At 45.4% G+C, this 7,270-nt stretch overlaps 1 pseudogene; it reads right to left on the bottom strand.

Moving 5' to 3' along the window:
* Positions 1-2,605: 2,605 nt before the first annotated feature.
* Positions 2,606-5,285, bottom strand: LOC106001736 (annotated as a pseudogene).
* Between the last annotated feature and the right edge of the window lie 1,985 nt (positions 5,286-7,270).

The raw sequence follows: 7,270 nt of genomic DNA, 5'->3' as shown, positions 1-7,270 counted from the left end.
GTCTGTATGACACTACACTGATAGATCCATGTCATTATACATTTATCAAGCTCCCCATAGAATGTGGACACCACATTCTCTGAATGACTACTTTGAGTACTAATGCTATGTCTATGTAGGTTCATCAATAGTGGCCAAAAGTACTGCTTTTGTGGAGGACATTGATATTAGGGAAAGAATGTGCCTGAATCAACAATCTTGACCAGAAGGGAAAATAGATTCTTGAAGGTTTAGTTACAGTGCCACCTGGTTGGCAAAAATTAGTAGAAGTGAGGATTTCCAGGAGTTTTTATGTGCTGAATCACTTAATGCCATGAAGTCTGGAGAGTAGGAAGATGACTTTGGAGAAAGTTGAATCTGGATCTGGGGAAGAAGCTTCCAATGCCATAGAGAAATGACATAAAGTCACATCCTCTGTGACCTGCCTATGACATACCCCAGCTCAAGAAGCAGCTCAAGCCAATCTATGGAAAGAGCTGGAACTGAATTGGAAAGATCCATGCTATACAAGAAAATATGTACTTACAGTCCCTAGAAAGGAAGCTCATGATGAAAGAACTAGCATTATGATGAAGGATCATCCAAGGCAAAGCTGAGGATGGCAGGGCAAGAAAGGCTCTTGGAATAACCAGAGAAGTCTCAGCAGATCTCAGTGTTTTCCATTCTAGGGTATAAGGTGCAGTGTAAAGCCCTCCCACTAAAGTATAGAATATAGACATTCTCTTTCTTTCGCCTTGGCCAATGCTGGGTCACTTACCTATTTCTCAGTCAACTGGGAGTCAGTTGAATGGATGAGCACAACATTTTTAGATTAAAAAGTTGGGGAATAGGATGGCTCCTTGCAAGACTTTCACCTCTTGTTCACCCTTCAGGACCCAGCTTAGGTGGCACTTCTTCCAGAAGGCCTTTTATGAACTCTTTCCTAACCACTGGACAGGAGACCTGCCTTTGAGCTCCTTCAAAATCCTCTTTATTACCTTTCCCAGCCCCAACCCTACCCAGCTGATAAATGATGGTTCCTTCTCTTCCACTAGCCAACACAGGCCAGTGAATTTGTCTGGTTTACCCATCCTTACAAATCTCCACTCCAGGAAGCATTCACAATTATCTATCCAATGAAGTAGGGGAAATTTGTTAACCTGTAGTATACATGTTGAAAAAGAGATTTCTACATCGAGAAGATTAGGTAATATCCCTAATATATGACCAGGAAGGAAAAGAGTTCCAGCCTGGGACACCTGACTCCAGTTGTCCATGCCTGGGGTTAAAACAGTGCCTCCATAGACTCTCAGCATCCTTAGAAGCGGAGATAAAAAGCAATTCCAGGACAAAGTTTAGACAGGAAATTCTAGGAGGTTAGATGGCTGTATGTATAGAGCCAGTACAGGGGTTCAGGTAACTGATGCAGAAAATATTTACCATCCCTTACCTATGTTAGACTGTGTTCTCAGTATCCAGAATCCTTCATAAACTAACTTTAAAATCCTGCTGCCATTACCTTGCATTCTAGTGTGGGCACGGAGGAAGAGAATAGCTAAACAAGCAATTGTAACTGTGTCCAAAAATGTATGGAGAACTGTATTAATTTTGAAAATTAAAACAATGATACATATTTCCCTTCCCTAATTCAGATAAATGTATATATATATATATATATATATATATATATATATATATTACCCAGGGTACCAAAATCAAATACACTTGTTTTTAATGTACTATGTGATTTCATTTTTCTTTCTTTCTTTCTTTTTTTTGTCAGTCATGGGGCTTGAACTCTGGGCCTGAGCGCTGTTCCTCAGCTCTTCAGCCCAAGGCTAATGCTCTACCACTTCAGCTACAGCGCTACTTCCGGTTTTCTGATGGTTTATTGGAGATAAGAGTTTCACGGGGTTTCCTGCCCAGGCTGGCTTTGAATCATGATCCTCAGATCTCAGCCTCCCAAGTAGCTAGGATTACAGGCATGAGCCACTGGCACCCGACTACTTTTTTCTTTTGTGTTTTTTTTTCCTATGGTTTATCCCCTTTTGATACTGTGTTTGATTATTCTTTGGAAAAGGTAAACATTCCTTGCAGTGCAGATCTGCTTGCCCAGCCTGGACCTGAAACCCAGATGCTTGTTTATTTCGCACCCACAAGTTGCCTAACAAATGAAAATGGACCAATGAGGGTTAGTTTTTTTATTAATTTAAATTTTATTGTCAAGATGATGTACAGAGGGGTTACAGTTACATAAGTAAGTTAGTGAGTATATTTCTTGTCGAACTTGTTACCCCCTCTCTCATTTTTCTCCCTCTTTCCTCCTCCCTCAACCCCTCACCCACGCAAGTAGTACAGATCATTTCCAACATACTATCTTGTGATTACTGCTGTTGCATTGGTTCCCTGAGGATTAATTTTAACCTGACTATATCACACAGCCCTAAGGATAACTTTCTTTATTTTTTAGTTATGTATGTTGCTTTTAATTCTTATCTAAAGACGTTCAGTACTTTTCAAAAGTACTTTTCAAAAGAGCTGAATTCTGAGTTGCCTACAATTTTTTGTTTGATTATACATTGGAATGGATTGAGACAAACCAGGTTTTATTAAAGAGTTTGTTCCTTCAGGGCAACATTTTCTGGGAGCCTACAGGAGCCTCGGAGAACATGAGGCTAAGTAGTTTCACACCACTTCGGATGGAGTTCAGCATGTCTTCTCCTTGAGGAGCATCTCTCGGGCTCAGGTCTACAGGGTCACTCTCTGAACTCTGGCCTGAGGAGACACTGGCACTCAGGAGACCCCTTTCCTGATTTTTGCCTTTGCTCTCTGGAATTGTCTGTGCTCCTCTAATATACTGGATTTCGGGGCCTGAAAGTGGAAGGTTGATGGAGGCTTGACCATTCCACATGGAATCAGAAATATTGGTGCCACCCTGGAAGCCCTCACCCACAGATGGAGACTCAGGGCTGTACTCACCCCTCTTCTCTGGCCCATCTGGAGTGGCTGGCAGGACCCTGGGTAGGTCTGTGATAGTTGGGGTTTTTACAGGGATTATTGGTATTTTGGTGGGGATGGGACCCGCCCTAGTAGTCCCCCGGCAGACAGAAAGCTTGGTGGAAGGGGTCTGTCAAATGGTTGCAACCCCTGGGGTGACCATAGCAGGTTGAAGGGTTATGGGAAGACTGACTATGGAGGCTTGGTACTTGACTTGGAACATGCACCATTAAGACTGGGCTGATGTTACTGTTTCTTGGAATGGTAGAAGATTTGTCTACGTCCTGATGCTCTGTTCCTGGTCACCACTTATAGAGAAATAATCATAATCTGAAAGTTGGGAGAGAATGGTGTCCTAGGAACAGCACAGGGTTGTCGTCTGGGTGTTGTAACTGTTGGAGCATTACAAGGAGTCCTGGCTGCTCCTCTGTGTCCAGCTGGAGTCCCCATAACAAGGCAGTTGCCAGCTCCTCACATGCTTCCATCTCCTCACCAGGCCTAGTGGCTGCGACACAGTCATGTTCCATAGTCTCTGTGCCTCCTCTGCAGCTGCCACCATACCTCCTGCAGTAGTGGGTCTTCCTTTGTTGGCATCTGGCTTGTACTTCTCTTTGCACTCTGGGTATTCACCATTGTCTGGTCATAGGGTCCTAGCTTAGCCCAGTCCTTCCAGCTCGGTATCTGAGATGATGGGCACATACTGGACCCAAAGGTGTAATAAATAATAAATGCAGTCTGGAAGGTGGACAGAGGTGACCCAAAGGAGCAGAGGGGAGGCAACCAGGCAGGCAATGAGGGAAAGGTAATGGTGGGCCTGCACCCATGGGCCCCACATGGGACATACTTGATAAACTATAGTGAGAAAGCCCATTAGTCAACTTGTTGGTGGCCTCAGGTGTCATAGTGGGGGCAACATGGAGTGGAAGGCATAAGGTTTTGCCAGAAGGAACTGCCATGAGATTATTCAGGCGGAGAAAAGTTTATTATCCAAACTGCTAGACAACACGCAGTGGAAGGTACACAGAGAAGGGGCTACTCCAGGTAGCTCTGGGGTTAAAGTAGGGAGAGGGCTTAGAGGAGGTATGGCCGCGGCAGATGGGGTCAACCTCAGAGTCTGAGAAACTCCCATGGTCAGAAGGAGGAGTGACAGGGGCAGTTCAGGGTGTGACCTTGAAGAAAGGGGAGGTAACTGACCCCAGGTGTGCCAGTCACTTGGGTGATACAGGTGCTGAGTGGAGACTTCTAGGTGAGGACTTGTACAGTCCAGCATGGAGAACAAATTGGGAGGAGGAAGTCTATGTGCAGACTCACATGAAGAAAAGTGGCCCTTTTCCTGAGTGGACCCAACAGAAAAGGTATCCTAAGATATGGATACTGAGTCATATGAGGAGACACATTGGTGCTTACTGGGCCAGGTTGGAATTTCAGTGTCAGCAAATTTGAGCTGGGGGAATGCAAGTGGGAGCTGCTGGACACAGAGTTGCTGCTATTGACAGTGTTCAGACTGCTGTAGACACTTGACTTTCTAGACATGGTGGTGCTAGGGGAACAGGGTAGTATCTGATAGGACCAACTGTAATCAGAACCTTTCAAGTCCAAAATCATCTGTTCACTTAAAGAGGGAAGTTTGTGGGGGTCCGGGTCAGACTTTTCAGATCTTCTAATATGGTCTGCAAGTGAGTGATTTTCCCCTAGCATTGAGATTTCTTCTTCTATCACTGGCCAAAGCATGGAGATGAAGTTGCAGAAGTGACCTCATCATCAATCAATACCTTGCAGAAGGCCTGCTTTTCTGTTTCTTCCAAGAGGAAACCTTTATCATTGATGTCTTGGAGAGTACTATACAGCTGAGGTTATATGTCCCCTCTCCCTATTTTGGCTTTTTTCTGCAGTTTTAGCATGTCTGAGGAATTTTTTTAGATCTTTTGGTGAGCTTTCTTACATTCTTTTGCTTGGTCCTTGTCCAGCTGGTTGGCCATTTTCTTCTGTTCTTCCATCTGCTCTTGAAGTGGGTTGATTGATCAATCAATTAGAGCACTTGAAAACATGCTTCTATATCGCATGCACATCCTGGTGAGAGCTGAACTGATCTTCCTGGTGCCACCCAGGAGAGTTGGTGGCAATCCCAGCTACTTTATGAAAGGAATCCAAGAAGGCAGCTGCTGCTACTACTGTTGTCCTTAGTCGGGACTGTGGCTTTCCTTCTTTATGAAGTCTTCCCATACTGGATAACTCCCATTCATGTTGCTGATGATGCTCTGGGAGAGGCCTCGGAGTGCTCTGCATCCCTTCTCAATCATAGCCTTCATTTTTCAGGCACCAGCAGGGAAATGGCAGGCTGACAAGCTCACTATGCTGCTGTGCAAGTGGCTGGGCTCTCTCACCCTAGGAGCAGTGTGCAGAGCCAAACATTCCCTGCCTCAAATGACAATAATAATTGTACAAAGCCAAGAAGCTCTGAGGGATGATATTGTCTATGTGCAGCACTCAGCTGTTGACCTCAAAAAATGCCCAGAGATTACTGACAATCTGACCACCATGAGCACCCATGATAAAAACCTTAAAGCCAATCAATGCAGAGAAAAATCACCTGCTCATACTGGGCCAGCACCACTGAAAAATAAAAATTTTTCTCAGCTTACTTTTTTCTCTCCCTGAAATTATTTTGAAAAATAAAAGATAACACTGGTAGCTCATGCCTATAATCCTAGCTGCTCAGATGTCTGAGATCAGAGGATCATGGTTTGAAGCCAGCCAGGGCAGGAAAGTCCATGAGACTCATCTCGAATTAACCACCAGAAAACCAGAAGTGGAGCTGTAGTTCAAAGTGGTAGAGTGCTAGCCTTGAGCAAAAAAGCTCAGGAACAGTGCCAAGGTCCTGAGTTCAAGCCCTACAGCTGGCAAAAAAAAAAGATAAAGTAAAAGAAATGGCCCCATCAGAGCCCCAAATCTGTTATTTGAAGCCCACGGCCACCTTCTTTTCACTTATGTGCACCAGGCCCTGTGGTCACTCTGGCATAGCTCCCAGAGAAGTTCCATGGGGCACATGTATGCTTGCTTGAGGCATGAATCTGCCACGGGAGGGGGGGCACAGGCTGGGTGCTTGTTCCCTGCTGTGCATATATTCCAGGTGTGCTCACACCTAGCCTGTGGGCCAGGCCCGGAAGCTTGCGCCAGAAAGGTGCATGGGAGTACTGGTGCACTGAGGAGCTGAATGGAGGGCCTGAGCCTCTGCCTTCCATATACAGGGAGCACCACCCAACACACACACCTTGTACCCTAAAGACCTGCTGCAGTATGCAGAGGGCAGATCAGCACCCTGCTAGGAAAGCATTCATCACAGCTGCAAACCTTGAGAACCTAAGCCGCCTCAGCATACCATGGAGACCTATGTGCAGGCCTGCTTAGCCCTGAGCTGCCCACTAAGTGAGCACCCAGTGGGAGAGCTGCTGTTGTTGTTGCTACTACTATAGCCTTCAGAGTACATGCTTATTCAGTAATGTCAAGACTGCAATGCAGAGTTATGATAGCAAATAGCCAAATCCATAATTGAGGGGAATTCAGGGACTTCTGCCTTGGGAGGCTAAGTTGCATAAAGTTTCAGGATGCTGGGGGAAGTGGATTGATCTGCTTGCTAAAAGAATGGAAAGGGCATTAGAGCTCCTATCAGTTCATCAGTTTGGAGAAATTGCTGACTGCTGTAGCTTGAACAGTTGTTTTCCAGACCCACTGTGGGCATGAGGCATTGCTGTAACTGCAGAGACACACTGCCCTCTTGGGACCAGGTTTGAGCATGAAGTATCTACTTGATTTGGGGTCTCATGGTTCACTTTTGCAGCCCCACAACTTAACTCCATAGCCAGGAACACTCATTCTAAGTCAGGCAGTTAGGGAACCAAAGGAACAACTTTTTTAAGGCCTTAAAAAAAAACTATTACTCGGGCTGGGAAGGTGGCTCAGTGGTAGAGTGCTTGCCTTACATGCTCAAGGTCCTGGGTTCGATTCCTCAGCACCACATAAGCAAAAAGAAAAAAGCTGGAAATGGCGCTGTGGCTCAAGTGGTAGAGTGCTAGCCTTGAGCTGAAGAGCTGAGGGACAGTGCCCAGGCCCAGAGTTCAGGCCCTACGACCGGACCCCAAAAAAAAACTATTACTGACCTAACTTTGACCTTGAGGTTAAATATTTGAAGCACAACCAGGTGCTGATGGCTCATATGTGTAATCTAGCTATTCAGGAGGCTGAGTTCTGAGGACTGCAATTCCAAGCCAGTCCAGGCAGGAAAATCAATGAGACT

This window comes from Dipodomys ordii, unplaced genomic scaffold (assembly GCF_000151885.1).
Source record: "Dipodomys ordii isolate 6190 unplaced genomic scaffold, Dord_2.0 Scaffold384, whole genome shotgun sequence".
In the NCBI taxonomy this organism is placed as follows: Eukaryota; Metazoa; Chordata; class Mammalia; order Rodentia; family Heteromyidae; genus Dipodomys; species Dipodomys ordii.
This window is presented reverse-complemented; position numbering and strand designations above follow the sequence as displayed.